Source organism: Podarcis vaucheri (assembly GCF_965113315.1).
Source record: "Podarcis vaucheri genome assembly, chromosome: 3".
Lineage (NCBI taxonomy): Eukaryota > Metazoa > Chordata > Lepidosauria > Squamata > Lacertidae > Podarcis > Podarcis vaucheri.
Window position 1 is genome coordinate 42,210,585 of NC_138761.1, and position 16,151 is coordinate 42,226,735.

A 16,151-nucleotide genomic window follows, 5' to 3' on the forward strand; every position below is an offset into this window, starting at 1 on the left:
TCCCACCCACTCCTCCTAAGCACTTGAATGTGTCTGCTGGTGCGCAATAAGAGGCCTTTTTGCCCTGGCTCCATCACAAATGTGCTCCCACCTAGACCACTTTAGAGGACAGATGGACAAGTGGCATTCCCTCACTGGGAAAATTCCTCTCCCCTGTCATAACTACAATAAATGGCTATAAGAGCACTGACATGAAACACATTTAATGCAAGTTAGGCATCCTCCTTCACCAGGATTTAAAATCTGGCTTTGTAGCTGGTTAACAAATCCTGCTCAAGAGGGAACCTGGTTAGCTTCAACCATGGTTAACAGGGGCACTCTTGCGGTGCCCTTTAGCTGTGATTTAGGCGGGGTGAAGGATTTGGTTCATATGAGGAAGAAGCTAAAGGGGGAAAGGGCAATGAAATCCTAATTTTCCAGTTGGCTGGTTGAGAGAGAGCCAGTATTGCATCTGCACCAGCCCTGAGCAAGAGGTTTTAAATGCACAACCCAATAGTTATCCACATACACTTCAAGAATGTGCTATCCTAATTTAGGACAAGGATTGTTAAACAAAACTCAAGTAGATACACTTGGAACAAGAAAATAAATTGACCGTAAAATCATCTAAGGCTGCCATCCCAAATATACTTATTTTAAAAGGATGTTCCATTTAGATGAGCAGGGCTTACCTACAAGTTAATGTTTTTAAATTCATGTTAATTGCTTTGCCTACTGCTATAATTGATAGTACCTCCCAAGCTTTAAAATGACTGTAAACTCCTTTGCCTTTCATCTCCTGTTGTAATAGACCCTGTCATATTAAAATGATGAAGAGTCATGGAAGGAGTCACCTTCCCCTAGCACTGAATAAACAGCCTAACTAGAATGAAGAAAACATTTTCATCCCTGAAACTAATCCACTTTACCCAGTGGCAAGGAAGAGCATTTTTGACCCAGTTGTCTGGCCTTCTCATCACGAGTGTTGCAGACATGATCTTGTGATCTGATGTACAATACTAGCATGCAGGATCTGGTGTAAGAGTCCACAAAAGTTATTTGCCTGCAATATATTTTACTAGCCTGCCTGCTAAGAGCCTGCTAGCTTCCTGGATTTTCATGGATCCCTTTCCTCCACGCCCAGCATGAAAATCCAGGTCACTGGCCTCTCAACAGGCTAGTAAAACAGAAAGAAAGCAAAAGGTGTATTCTCCCAAGTGAGCTGGCAGAGAAGGGACTGCACTGAGGGATTCACTTTCCTTCCTTTCTCAACCAAGCAACCTGGAGGAGGAAAATGGAGTCCCATGTCTTGCCAGCTCATTCAGTGCTTGTGCAGAATTCCTGGTGGCCTCTGGCTAGCAGATGAGTTGTTAAATAAAAAGGTTGTCTCCCAGGCTGAGTGCAAACTTTCCTCCTTGTTCCAACAAGCGCATAAAATTCAATCCGTGCCCCACTTGACCTCAGCTTTATGACCTTGACCTTCCTTTATGGAGGTTCTGGGATCATCTTAAGATTCCTAGTAGGAAGGGGATTACTATGAAAGTAGGGCAGAGCAGGGTGGTGCTATCTCCACTTTTGCATAGCATAAGATGATTTGTGTAGTGCCGCCTTCACCAACCGGGTGCTCTCCCGATGTTCTGGCCTACAACTCCCACCAGCCCTAGCTAAAGTCCAAAACATCAGGAGGGCACAGGATGGTGAAGGTTGCTGTAGTGTGTGGGTTTTGGACCACCTTGATGTATTTCAAAGAATCCAGCTTTCTGGAGGGAGCAGAAATATGATGAAGTTTGCTGATCGAAGAGGTTGTTATATTAATAATGCTGGCCATATGTGAACTACAGTCTCAAGAAAGCTCTGGGAATTGTAGTACTGTGTGGGAACCTCCTTCCTGTACTTCCCGGCACACACACTGAGCTACAGTTGCCAAGATTCTTTGGGGAAAATAATGATACTTAAGACATCTATAAGCTTGTAGTGTAGAGATATGCTCCAGTTCTTCTGGCTTCACACAGAGCATTTGCCATACATTCCTAGCTTTACAACTGCTACTCCTTTCCTGCTTTTTATATGTTACACTTGCAGAAAGGTATGCAGGAAGGCAGCTTGTGGTTATTATTGCAACATGTCTCAGTAACTGCAAATTGTATGAACCTCCTGGTTTTCTAGCAGCGGTGTGCTGTATTCAAAATTGCAACATGAGAATACTACACACAGCATCTTGTGAGGGGCTGATGACCTCTATTCCAAGCAAATGTGTTTAGGATCAAAGCGTAAAAAAGACTGGGAGTTGGTGAGAACAAGTAATCCAAATGGCATCAACTTAGAGTACTAGACAATCAGTGAAGCAGCAAGAAACTAAGAGACTTCTTAAAGCTTCTTATTGTTCTCTGTGAACAATATCCTGTTTCCTTGTACAGTGGACAATGATGAATTTTGGACAAATGGGTACAACAAATGACTCCAGTTTTTACACACTCCCTGCCCAAGTACTCCTTTAAAAGCCCATTTCTAGCTGTGTCTAACTAAATGCCACTCCCTGATTGCACCAGATATATTTGCCATCTCTCTATAAATGGAAGCCCTACTAGTAGAGTGTGAAGAATAGAGAGTGAATGTAGGAAAACTGCCAAAGGGAATGGAATGAATGAAATTAACACACACTCTGACAAGATGACACCCAAACAACTTAATAGCTGTATCCCAACTGTAATTAACATAGTAAAGCACACAGCATCTAAAAGGAGCTATATATTTGTGGAGAGAATGAGGCTAAACCTAGTTTTAAGGGAAATCACAATTTTCACATGTGACACTAAAAAGGACTATGAAAGGGAAATAAATACTCCACCGCAACCCATAGTTAACTTACAGGATTCACTAAGCGGTCAGGACCCCACAAACCTAGGGAACTATCTGCAGTCTTAGGTCCTACCCTGTCCTCCAAGACCAATCAGGAACTCTCTCTAAAATACACCAAGTGCCAAACTGGGCCTACAAGAGTCATACTAAGGCATGCCACAGAGCTTTGAGATCGTCCTCCAAAGAAGCTCACCAAACTCTGAGCTGAAGTGTTGTAAGATTGAAAGCTTTATTCACATTGGGTTTGGGTGGACAGGGATATGGATGGATAAATTACATTAATATAATTATTGACGCTGAGTCCTTGGGATTGGCTGGGCTCTAAATCCAGCAAACAAACAAGCTAGAGTGATGCTATGGTGGCCACCAGCTTAATATTTCTAAAGGTAAAGGGACCCCTGACCGTTAGGTCCAGTTGCGGATGACTCTGGGGTTGTGGTGCTCATCTCGCTTTACTGGCCGAGGGAGCCGGCGTACAGCTTCTGGGTCATGTGGCCAGCATGACTAAGCTGCTTCTGGCGAACCAGAGCAGTGAATGGAAACGCTGTTTACCTTCCCGCCAGAGTGGTACCTATTTATCTACTTGCACTTTGATGTGCTTTTAAACTGCTAGGTTGACAGGAGCTGGGACACCGAGCAATGGGAGCTCACCCCATTGCGGGGATTCGAACCGCTGACCTTCTGATCGGCAAGTCCTAGGCTCTGTGGTTTAGACCACAGCGCCACCCGCACCCCAATTTAGCATGCTAATATTTCTAAAGGAGCCCACAAATCCATGGGGGGAGAGGTCTATCAATGGCTATTACACCCAACAGCAAAACAGAAACTGGGATCAAACAGTAGAGACCATCTTGCCCTCTTGGTGAGATTCCCAGGAACATCTGGCTGGCTGCTGTTGACGACTGAACACAGGGCTTCTGCTCTGATCCAGAAAGGCACTACTTAAGTTTTATGAGTCCCTTCAGTACTATTTGTATACCACATACAAATGCTGTTATTCCATCCTACATTAAGGAAGGTAAATCAAGTGTACATTATAGCTAATGTTTTACATTAATATTAGAGGCCAATTTAAGCACCACCTGATTTAAGCTTCAGATGCAAAAACGTCCATAAGCTACAGCTGACAGAACAGCAAACAGGGAAGCAAAGACCTAATTAAGGATTCTATGAAAAGGGCAGAGCAAGCACAGCAGAGTTAAGGTAACACCCCTTTCCATTTAACATGTCCTCTCAAATTAATGTCCACCTCCACAGCATGGCTGGAAAAATAAATGTCAGCTGATTTAAGAGAAATATGGTAGTTGTGCACGTGTAAGGGCTACTTCTAGCCTATCTTCCAGGATTTGTGCACTCACTCCAGGTTTTCTGTTCTGTATCTCCTTTAAGGCAATTAAGGTCACAGCTGCTTGACTATGCAGTAATTCAGCAAGAGAGCAACCTTTTATTTTTAAATTGGTTCATCCAAAAGTGCGCAATTGAAAATATTGATTTTTTTTATTAAAAAAAGAGAAAAGAAAATACAATGGACTCCTGAAGCAAAGACTTGCAATTTACATTTGGATACGGTTCAGAGAAAATGAAATCTGCAGGGTTTTAAAATAATTAAAAAAGAAACAACCAGCATGCAACATTAGTTTTGCAGCTACGCTACTATTGTGAAAGAAGCCAGGTCCCTATTTGAGCTCCGCCTTTAACGTGTGCGCTAATGAATGACAACATTGGTACATGAAAATGGGTTGCATGCCTGCCCGCCTGGCTTTTGCTAAAGAGGGATCTGCACATTGATTTTTATTCATTCGATGAATGTAAAAGCTTACAAAACAGGGCAGCTACTGGTCAATGTACCTGGTATCAAGCTTGATGATGTGAACTGTCACAACATTAAAAATAAATAAATCAGAAAAGCAAAACTGGCATAGTGGTGGTTAGAATGTCAGCTGAGGACTAGCAAGAACTAGGTTCAAATCCATACTAAGCCCTGAAATACTGTAATACATAAGCACCCTTTGACAGTGCACCACCATCCTTCAGCCTAAACTACCTTGCAGGACTGTTGTGAGGGTAAAAGGAGAGGGACAAGAGAACCATGTACATCTTCCTGAGCTCTTTAGAGGAAGAGTGATATGAGAAGTGTAATAAATAATCATGCAGTGTGTGGCTATCAGTAGATCAGCTTTAGAATTTCATATCTGGTTATGCACCGATTCTGCTCACGGACAGCAGGCACAATTCACTGCAAAGCTCCGCCTGGAAATTACAGACCATTTCTACACAGGAGAGAATTTGTAAGAAGGCGGCTTGGGAGATTTTCTGCCCGTTAACACACAAGAGACACAGATACACAACCCCAGATCTCTTCCCCTCATTCTCAAAGACGCCGCATTAAAATTATATGCAGATCGCGCACAATCTCTCCCTAGAAGGCCCCCTATTTGCATTGCGATACGGGGGTGTCCATTCTGCGAGGCTATCCAGGCTGGACTGCGCCTGTTCTCTGCGTTGCAGCCGCTACACGCGCTTCAGAGCCTGCCCTGCCAGTGGCTCCTGTGTCACCTTAACAGCCTCCCCCCCCCCCATTACCTCTCCCCACCATTCGCAAAACCCTCCCGTTATATCTCCGACTCCGCTCTTCACTGACATCACACACAAAGCAGGAGCCATCCTACAGCGCTGGGCGGCTCCCCGCGCAATCCTCACTCCCCGTTGCCTGAGCCAAAAAGAAAAGACCAAACGCGGGGGGGGGGGTTGCGCGTGTGTCGAAGCCGAGAGCAGCCGGTCGCCGTCGCCGTGGCCTCGAGACAACCCCTTCCGCGACTCCAGCCCGGGCCGATCCAAGCCCGCATGCAACGCGCCGCTCCTGCCCTCCCCACGATTTCACGGGGCGAGGAGATGCACAATAAAACCATAAGTAAGCAGATCGCCGCGGCTGCAGCGCCAGCGCCAGCCGTTCCCTTGCTCGTGTTGCAAACAGCGGCTCGCAGGAGCAGCAACTTACTGGTTTCTGCCAGGCGCGAGTCTCTCTCCGCGGCTCCCTCGCGCGCAGCTGCTCGGCTCGTGCTGCTGTCCCTGCACGCGCCGCCTCGGAAGAGCTGCCCTTGGCTGACGGCTGAAGCAGCAGCAGCGCGCAGGGTGGAGGGAGGGGAGCAGCGGCGGCAGCTGGTTGGGGCGCGGAGGCGCCTCTCATCCGACTCAAGAGGCGGCCGCGGCACCTGTGACCGCCTGTCACCCATAGCACCCGCCCCTCCGTGCTGCCGCCGCCGCCTCCTCCTCCTCCTCACGTCGCCCCCTGACGGGAAAATGCTGCCTCTTCCAGCACGACGCCAGCCAAGCGAGGACGAAAGGGAGGCAGCCAGCAGCAAGCGGGCGACGGTGAGTGGCTCCAGCCCCGTCAGCAGCAGCTTTGGCACCGCCAGCCCGAAGGGACCCGGAAGACTTCCCGCTCAGAGGCTTGCCTGAGCAGGTTGAGCCTCTTTTCAGGGCTCCCCCCCACCCACAAAGCAGCTGCCGCCTCTGAGGGGCGACGCGAGGTCCTGCGTGTGTGTCAGGGGCTACCTGGGCAGCGGGCAAGGGGCGCAGCGCGGCAATGCGTCCGTGGGAAAATGGGATGGTGTCATTGGCCACGCAGCTGTGGGCTAGCGACGTCATTCGTTCCTGGCGAATGGTAAATCCATGCACTTGTGGGCAATGCGACAGTGAGGGCAAAACCTGCCACCTACCTCTAGGAGTGAGCAGTTGTGGCCTTGCTAAGAAGGGTATCAGAAGCATAGGATTGTAGAGTTGGAAGGAGACCCCTGAGGGTCATCTAGTAAAATCCGTTGCAATGCTTGGAACCTCAACTAAAGCTTCCATGACAGTTGGCCACCCATCTTGTAGGGCCTACATGTTGCGCAGGTTAGGTGAAATCTGTCTTCTGGATTTTCTGCACATCTGATAAGATCTGAATCAGTGGATTTCTTAGGTTTCATAAGCCCATCCATTCTGCCATTTGCTATTTGATAGCATTGAACAACTATAACCAGATGTTGACGAACTACAATTCCCATCAGCCCCAGCAAGCATGGCCCATGACCAGGAATGATAGAGTTCAGCAACATGTGGGGGGCAAAGGTTCCTCACACCTTGCTCCTTCCTCACACCAATAAGCAAAGTGTCTAGAACAATACAGTACACTCATAAAACAGCAAAAAATATTTAGCATCTTGACAATAATACACAATAAACAATAGTTGTGCTATAGCACAGAAAAGCTCTGTACAAACTGAGGCATCTGAACAACGTTCTAGTTGTACTTGCTTAACAGTATTTGGCCAAAACTTAGACATAGACACAATAAATGCCCTCTGTCTTGTTCTCAAGGTGAACATATGTGACACCCTTTTAATAGTGCTACTCTGACCTGAACATAAACATCAAGCAGATATTATTGCTATTATTTATTGCATTTATTAACCACTTTTTACCAAAATGTTTCGAAGTATCTTGCAGTACCACAAAATATATCTAAAATCAGTTAAAAATCAGGTAACAATGAGAACAAAGTACAATAGACAATATTCCTATAAAGTGCTTATCCAGTCATACTATAAAAAGGGCAAATATAAATGGGGCAAGGCAATCCCTTAAGCTGTTGAGAGGTCTATATACCAACAGGTAATATGTAATGAAGTATAGTATTTGAAATTGCTTGATGGGTGACATGTAATTGTGCTTACTGCTTCACACAAGAAGCATGAGATTTTTTTATTGGTGCCCTCTGAAAATGACCAAGAGATGTGAGGTTAATGTCTGATGTTTTACATTTTTCATGTGCTGTAAGCCACCCAGAGTGGTTGGGGAAACGGACATACCACTTCCTGTTCTGCAGAAGTCTCTTCTTCTGCAGTGATGCAAATTGCAAATTAAAATGGATTAGAGGGAGGGAAAGTTTAGTAAACCTGCTTGTCCTGACACATTATCCCACGACAATTTAAGGATTCCTGCTAGCTGACTCCTGACAATCAAACAGGAATCACAGTCATACTGGAGACTTAGCTTTAAGCATCTTGCTACCGCCCTGTTTCTCCATTTGTATTTGTGTGTGTGAAGCACCTTGAGCCTTTGCACCGGCAGTATAAAAATAACCAAAAATGAATAAATAAATAATGGCATGACCCCAGCCATCATTATTTATTTATCAACTTTGCTTTTACTGGGTGCTATTACCAGATGTTGCAAAAAAAGAAAGGAAAAGACTACTTCATGAATTACAATTTCCACCCACACAATCTCCAATATAAGGGGGCGTCGAGAAATGCTTATACACTGTGATATTTTAAGTGCGAATGGGGTTTTGTTTTTTGTCTCTTTGCTGCCTCTATATACAGATCAAGCACTTGAGAAAGCTCTGGCTGTCCACTCAGTGAACTCATGGCAAATCCTCGAAAAGACCTTCAGTGTTATTTGCTCTGTTAAACCCACAGAGCCTAGGGCTTGGTGATCAGAAGGGTGGTGGTTCGAATCCCCGTGACGCGGTGAGCTCCCGTTGTTCGGTCCCAGCTCTTGCCAACCTAGCAGTTCGAAAGCACGTCAAAGTGCAAGTAGATAAATAGGTACCGCTCCAGCGGGAAGGTAAATGGCATTTCCGTGTGCTGCTCTGGTTCACCAGAAGTGGCTTAGTCATGCTGGCCACATGACCAGCTGTACGCTGGCTCCCTCGGCCAGTAAAGCGAGATGAGCGCCGCGACCCAGGATTCGTCCGCAACTAGACCTAACAGTCAGGGGTCCCTTTACCTTTTATCTACCTACCTACCTTCCTTCCTTCCTTCCTTCCTTCCTTCCTTCCTTCCTTCCTTCGTTCTTCAGGTTTCATACCCAGAGCCAGTGGCGTAGCATGGGCAGGGCCACGGGGTGGTTGCCCTGTACACAAAATTCTTAGGGGAGCATATTTTCAAAGAAAGAAAGAAAGAAAGAAAGAAAGAAAGAAAGAAAGAAGTAATAATAAATAAAAATAGTGTTCCTTCCTCCTCGCAGCGAAAATCTCCCAATGTTTATGTGGGTGAAATGAGGAGTGGATTTGATGGCCAGTTGCTAGGACACCCTCTGTAGGGCTTTAGAAAGATACCTGTTCCCGACCATTCTCTGTCCCACTCTCTGCCGGGCTGTCCACTCACGGGGGCTGCGACATGAGTAGGTCAAGCTGTTGCCCCTTCATTCCAACTATTGGTGGGCAGTGCCAAGGACACTTGCCTTGTTTTGGGCGCTGGCCATCCACGCAATGCCACTGCCCAGAGCCGAAATCAGCATTCAGCCTTCTTGGGCAGCTGGCAGGGCCTATTATTGCCCTGAGTCATCTTAAAAATGTTTTCTGTGTCTGGAACTCTCAGTGGAGCTGGACAGCTGAGTCAAACTACCATTTTAATTTCCCACAGTGCCCCAGAAGGACACTACTTGGGAGGGGGGCCTTATAGGAAATCAAAATGGTGTTTAGACCCAGGAACCTGATATTGTTTTGCCGTGCTGCCCACCTGCTATCACCAGGTAAGACTTCCAGGTCCCACCAAGAGCCTTCTCAAACCTGCAGCTGGCCCTGATTGTGCCCTTACAAAATTTTCATACAATGGGCTCAGGAATCTTGCTCAGGAACAGGAGTTGAGAAATGACAATGGTTCTCTCAAGTAGGTCTCTTTAACAAAGGTCTAACTCAGGGGTCAGCAACCTTTTTCAGCCGTGGGCCGGTCCACCATCCCTCAGACCATGTGGTGGGCCAGACTATATTGGGGAGGGGGGAATGAACGAATTCCTGTACCCCACAAATTACCCAGAGAAACATTCTAAATAAAAGCACACATTCTACACATGTAAAAACACCAGGCAAGTCCCACAAAAACCCAGAGATGCATTTTAAATAAAGGACACATTCTACTCATGTAAAAACCATGCTGATTCCCAGACCGTCTGTGGGCCGGTTTGAGAAGGCAGTTGGGCCGCATCCGGCCCACGGGCTTTAGGTTGCCTACCCCTGGCCTAACTGCTGCTTTCTAGTATGTTTTTGGCTTGTATTGTGGGCAAATGTAGCTCAACAACAGATATGGCAGGGAAACAGTACTGATGGGGAATTTTAAAACACATTCTCTGTGTTTATTGGAGGCACGCTTTATGAAAAGGCATTCACAAGAGTAATGTAGTTAATGCTGAATCAAGGTTTTGACACATGCGATTCTATAAACATTCTTGTCTCTATGGATATATTTCAGATATATGTCCAAGCCTCCCCCCGCCTTCAAATGCCAAACAAAGGAAATGGCCTGTCAATTTAAGAGGAGTAACAATGGTTTTAAATGAACGTTAAAGAACAACGAGAACAGTTGTTGGCAATCTAGCTGGTCAGTGGATAGGAAATCTATAAATAATGTTAGAAACTTTTACAAGTACCATGGATACTTCTAAACCCAGCATTGTTTCTTTCCTTCCAATGACATCCTTTCAGAAGTTTCTGTTGGCAGTCACTTGGACTTAACAGTACACTTTTGACAGTTTTATTAAAGGCTCGCTTTTCAAAATATGTTACATTTGGCACTGATGATAGTCTAGTATCAAATGTAAATGGATTGCAAATATGAAATATGTTACAGACCTTACTTAGACCAATGCATTTTTGATAAATATTTTCACATAATGTATGTATGCCAAGTGCAAACCTTAAGCACAAGCACACATACACCTTACAGACATAAAAACAGATTTTAAATAGGAAGATGCCTTATTCCAAATCTAGCTTAACATTGTCTACACTGACTGGCAGTGGCTCTCCAGGGCTTCTGGGGAGATATGATAACCATCTTCAAATATCTCAAGGGCTGTGACATTGAAGATAGAGCAAGCTTGTTTTATCTTGTTCTGGAGTCTAGACTTGAACCAATGGCTACAAGTTACAATAAAGAGATTCCAACTAAACATATGGAAATACGTAAGGCCTGTTTGTCAGTAGAATGGTCTCCCTTGGGAAGTTGTGGACTCCCCTTCCTTGGAGGTTTTTAAGCAGATGGATGGCCATCTGTCAGGGATGGTTTAGCTGAGAATCCTGCTTGGCAGGGGGTTGGACTAGATGACCCTTGGGGTCCCTTCCAACTCTACAATTCTATGAAAGACTCTTTCTCAGCACTACTTGGAGATGTTGGGTATTGAACCTGGGACCTTCTGCATTCAAAGCAGATGTTATATCACAGAGCTATGACCCTTCCCTAAACATACACATGTACATAAAACTTTACATCCCATATATATATATATATATATATGCTTTCGTAGATTTTCACGGGTACAGGAATGCAGGTTTTGGTGTCTTCGGGTGTCTTCCCGTGTAAGAGTCGGGGTGTCTGTGCGACGTTTCGACGAGGTCTCACTCGTCATCTTCAGGCTGGTGCTTTCGGCTTCTTGTTACTGGAACAGAGCAGAATCTGGTGTTTGAGTTCCTATAAATACTGTTGAGGGGTGTGGTGTATGACACGAAAGCTTTAGCAACTAATCTACACTTAATGACCCACCCAGTGGTATTCAGAATATCACTCATGAAATCACTCAAGATATCCCTCAAGTAATTAAGGAACAAAAGAAGAAAAGGCACACTAATCTAGGAACTTCCTCTCTGCCCAGAACGTTGGAGGCTATACACCACACCCCTCAACAGTATTTATAGGAACTCAAACACCAGATTCTGCTCTGTTCCAGTAACAAGAAGCCGAAAGCACCAGCCTGAAGATGACGAGTGAGACCTCGTCGAAACGTCGCCCAGACACCCCGACTCTTACACGGGAAGACACCCGAAGACACCAAAACCTGCATATATATATATATATATATATATATATATATATATATATATATATATATATATGTATGTATATGTGTATATATATATGTATATATATATATATATATATATATATATGTATATGTGTGTGTATATATATATATATATATATATATATATATATATATATATATGTGTGTGTGTGTGTGTGTGTATGTATTGATATATATCCAACCCAAAAAATACAGATTATAAAAAACAACAGTATAACATGTCCCGTTAATATAAAATACACTGGAAAATAAATTATGGTCTTCTAAAATCAGTTCAAACATGTAATACATATTAGGTGCAAAAATGCCCGGCCATCTAACAGCTTAACCACAGCCTGTAAAAATCTTTCCTTCTAAAAGGGAAAGATTAACAACGCCCCCAAAAGACATATTGGGCTTTGATCTTCCTGGAGCAGCCACCAAGAATTCCTCTCTACATGATCTAGTTGTTTTCAGCTGCTGCACAGCTGATAAAACTTTAAGGAAATAGGTTCCTGAATTCATATTGATATGATGTAAGGGAGGAGTCAGTTAGTGAATGTTGAGTTTCAGTCAGTAATGATGTTAGAGGTTAAAGGAAAAGAACCTTAAATTGTGCCCGGAGGGTAAAAGTATGGAATTGCAGATAAAGAGGCATGAATGTTATCTTTTTTCAGGTACTTTCCCTTGTCTAAAGACAGTATGCTGTACTTGGTGCCACCTTGAGCTTGCAAATAATCAAAGAACAATTCATCTCTATAATACAAATTCCTTCGTTTCCAGCTAGGGAAATCAGAGAACTTAAGTTGTATGCAAATAATTTTATTGACACACTGTGCTTTACCAGAAATACCAGCAAGCAGATGCATGAGTGCCTCACACTTCCAGTTTATGTACTTTAACAGGGGAAATATGCAAGCTTCAGACTATACGCTTGCCAACTTTGCTGTGCAACTTCCAGAGCAGACATTACTGTGGAGATATAATACATGGAAACTTGAGACACACACTTTGAAATGTTTGTGGTTCCAATAAACCTACTACCATTTATTTTAAAAAGCCATTTCTGCATATTATACTTGAAAAATGCTCATTACATTAAGAATAATGGTGGTCTTCAGCTCATCAGTGCTTCTAATTACCACTCTTGCAGCACCATAAGAGAATTGGCGTTCTTAAAGTTCCGTGAAAATTAAATAGGTTTTGTAGCCAGTTTAAATTTGCATTGTAGAGGGCATGCCCTGTAAAGCATATTGCAGTTGCCCAGCCTTATAAGGTAACAAAGCAGTGATTACTGGGGCCACATCTGATAAAAGGGGTTGTAGGCATCATTCTCATAAGATGGAGTTGATTGTTTGGTCTTGGCAGATCCTCAAAAGCTCTCTGCTCTAAATTTCTGCCAAAAGGTTGGGCGATCTAGCCAGATCCCACAAAAGGAGAGATGAATCTGAAAACATGCTGTGAAACAGCCCATGCAGGAGATAGGAAATGACTACTGCCTCTAATAAAGAGTTACACATTGTGGTCATAATTTGTCATCAGGCCTAGCAAAGTTCTTCTCTAGTAAAAGGTTTCATAGCACATTTGAGGCTCACCTCTCTTTTGGTATCTGTTTCTACCTTCTTTGGGTCATCTGCCCATCATTCAGTCTACTCTACACAGCCCAGACCAAGCAAGCAAGCAAAGAGCAAGAGGAAAGCAGTTTAGTGATCAGATAACTTGCACATGACTCAAGACCAAGAGTGATATTGACTCATAATTTTTTTATCTGGCACCTGGAAATCTAAGCTCTGCTTGTGAAACAAGTCAAACTGGGCACTGTAGGGGGAAGACGAAAATTCACCAGGGTTCCATCCAGATTTGACCTGGTGAAAAATTCTTTATCATCCTCAGTTATAGCAACCCTGAGCATGAGAACACCTGAGTTTCCTAAAGGAAATTGCATTGGGATATGGCTTAGAAGCTAACTGGGGGGGGGGGGAATGTTATTAACTGTTGACCAAGCAGTGTTGAACACTGGCATACGTAGATTGTACGTAAAAGTTGTTATCATTTATCTGAGTGGGAAGTATGTTCCACTGCTTTTCAAAATGAGAAAATTCTAATCTGGATTTCATCTACATTCTTTTAATTTTTGAAATTATTAAATGTGAGTCCAAATAAATGTGGTTAGTTCTGATTATGGTAGTGGGGAACTCTCACAGAGGGATATTAAACTGAATACCTAGAGCACAGCTTGAAAATTTTCTTGGCAGACTATAAACCCAGTTTTAGAATCTCATTATATTGCCATTGATCTCCTGAGACTTTAGTTTTCAGTGATATTATCTTCCTTTTTGTTTCCACAGAGATGGAAGGAGGAGGAAATTTGTAGCTTGCCCAAAAGGAAACTGGCTTTTCTTTTCACATTCAGAGCAACTTAAATGAAAAATATGTTACTGTACAAACATTCTGGCACATTAAATTCTTGGACTTTACCCAGCTGCGGTGTTATATTGCCCCTTTGCAAGTAATAGTGCAAGTTGACATGCTGCTTCCTGAACAGCTTTCCATTGCAGGGCAAATAGGTGTGGGATGGTTTGGAGGAGTAGCTTCAAGCAAATGTTGTTCAAAGTAAATGGTTCTGTTGCAGAAGTGATCCTTGGCTTTATACGTGCAGTTCCCTTCTGGAATGTAATCACGATTTCCAGAGAATGTGAATGCCCTAAGAATCAACTGCATTCAGAGACCTAGGCTGTTTCTCTCGCTGCTTTTACAATCACTCTGCTTCCAGAATCTCTTGTATGCATAACAACTACCAAACTCCAAATTGTTTTGGTCCAAAATGAGGAATTAACTTGTAGTGACATTTATCACTAAGCAATTCCAGCTCAAGATTTATTTATTTTTCTGCTTGGCGACTATGTCAATGAAAGAAAAATGTGCACACTGTCTTCCTGTAAAAGCAACGGTCAGTTGTGTTTTCCTGCAAATACATATACTGGGGAAACCAAAGCACACTGGGCTGTTTATGGGGGCTCATCCACGCTTATCTTGCTCCACATTTCTAGGCACAGGTCTGGGCTTTGCAGGCCATTTCCAACAGCTTTTGTCTTTGCCCTGGCACTTTTCTGGTGAAAACCCACTCTCTACTGTTGAATCGGAGCAAATGGCAATCCATGGAAAACCTGAATTGCCATTTGTTTTGATTCAGCAGTAGAGAGTGGGTTTTCCTGGGGAAAGCGATGGGACCAAAAAAATAAAAAAGCACTTGGACACCGACTGGGAAAGTGTGGACCTGTGCCTAGAAAATGTGGGGGATGAGCCCTAGGATGTGGGTCAAACTCAAACAGTAGTTTTCTTGGGAAATTGAATAGATTTGTTTTACTTTTACATGCAGATCCAATTATCGTATTTGGAATTGGGAACACTGTTTTGCCAGGGTAGACTGGGCGGTCCTCATTTTAGGGTGTGGGTTACCTCTGCTTTCTCTGTAACCTATAGTACCTGCATGTGTATTGCTACATTTTTGCCCTAGAGGCACCTTTAACATCTTGGTTCCTGCACTTATGGCACAGTGTAGATTCTGAATGGTGTGGATTAATCAGCAGTGTTGTGGAGTAGATAGTCTCCCCTTGCCCTTCTTGCCAGCAGTATTAAGAGCATAAGAAGAGCCTGCTGGATCAGGTCCATGACCCATCTAGTCCAGCATCATGGTCTCATAGTAGCCAGCGAGATGCCTGTGGGAAGCCTGCAAGCAGGACGCAACCACTTGAGCAGTCCCCATCCCTGCAGTTTCTAGCAACTGGTATTCAGACATATACTGCCTCCAACCAGGGAGACAGAGCATAGCTATCAGGCTAGTAGGCACTGGTAGACCCTATCCTCCATGAATTTGTCTGATCCTTTAAAGTCAACCACGTTAGTGCTATTACTGTCTCCTGGGAGAGCAAGCTCCATTGTTTAAGTATGCGCTGCATCTGATTACTATTCATTGGAGCCTTGGTGTGCTTTGCCTATCATGCTACATTCCCAGCTTGATTCTGCCTATAACTAGCATTCCAAGTTGATACTCACTTCCAGAAAAATGACTGACCGCATAAGTCACAAGACCAGGGCTAGATTAACCGTTAAGCAAAACAAGCACGTGCTTTGGGCTTCAAGGGAAGTGGGGCACCACAGAAACTACAGAAGGTTAGTTTTGAGGATCTGATCAAGTACTTTGCCATTAGAAAAAGTAGGAGGAAATGTTTCAGATATTAATATAGTGGATGTATGGAAAAACAAACATCATTTTCCATTTTACTGTGCCAAGGTTTCGTTTCATTTCAAAAAAATAGAATTTTATTAATGTTTTATTAAAAATGTTAATGTTTTATTAGTGTTTAAATTTTGAATTAGATGTGATATATGGGGGCAACAAAACCTTTTAAGTGCTTAGGGCCTCTTAAGTCTTAATCCGGCCCTGCATAAGATGTACTATTTTTGTACATCTTCAAGGAAAGTTTGAT

At 43.7% G+C, this 16,151-nt stretch overlaps 1 protein-coding gene and 1 long non-coding RNA gene across 3 annotated transcripts in view; one reads left to right on the forward strand and one right to left on the reverse strand.

Annotated features, from left to right (window-relative positions):
* The window catches only part of CDC42EP3 (CDC42 effector protein 3), an 81,898-nt gene that overhangs the window by 24,320 nt on the left and 41,427 nt on the right, over nucleotides 1-16,151 (reverse strand). The window contains exon 1 of one of the 2 annotated variants that reach the window (XM_082216271.1): nucleotides 5,837-5,947. The exons of the other annotated variant lie outside the window; for it this stretch is intronic. The gene's annotated coding sequence lies outside the window, so the exon portion shown is untranslated. Of the gene's footprint in view, nucleotides 1-5,836; nucleotides 5,948-16,151 lie in introns of those variants that run through there. 2 annotated transcript variants of the gene reach the window in all.
* On the forward strand, nucleotides 6,109-15,903 carry LOC309528667. Its single transcript, XR_014217874.1, has 3 exons — nucleotides 6,109-6,210; nucleotides 8,205-8,351; nucleotides 14,010-15,903. It is a non-coding gene; the product is annotated as an uncharacterized lncRNA (long non-coding RNA).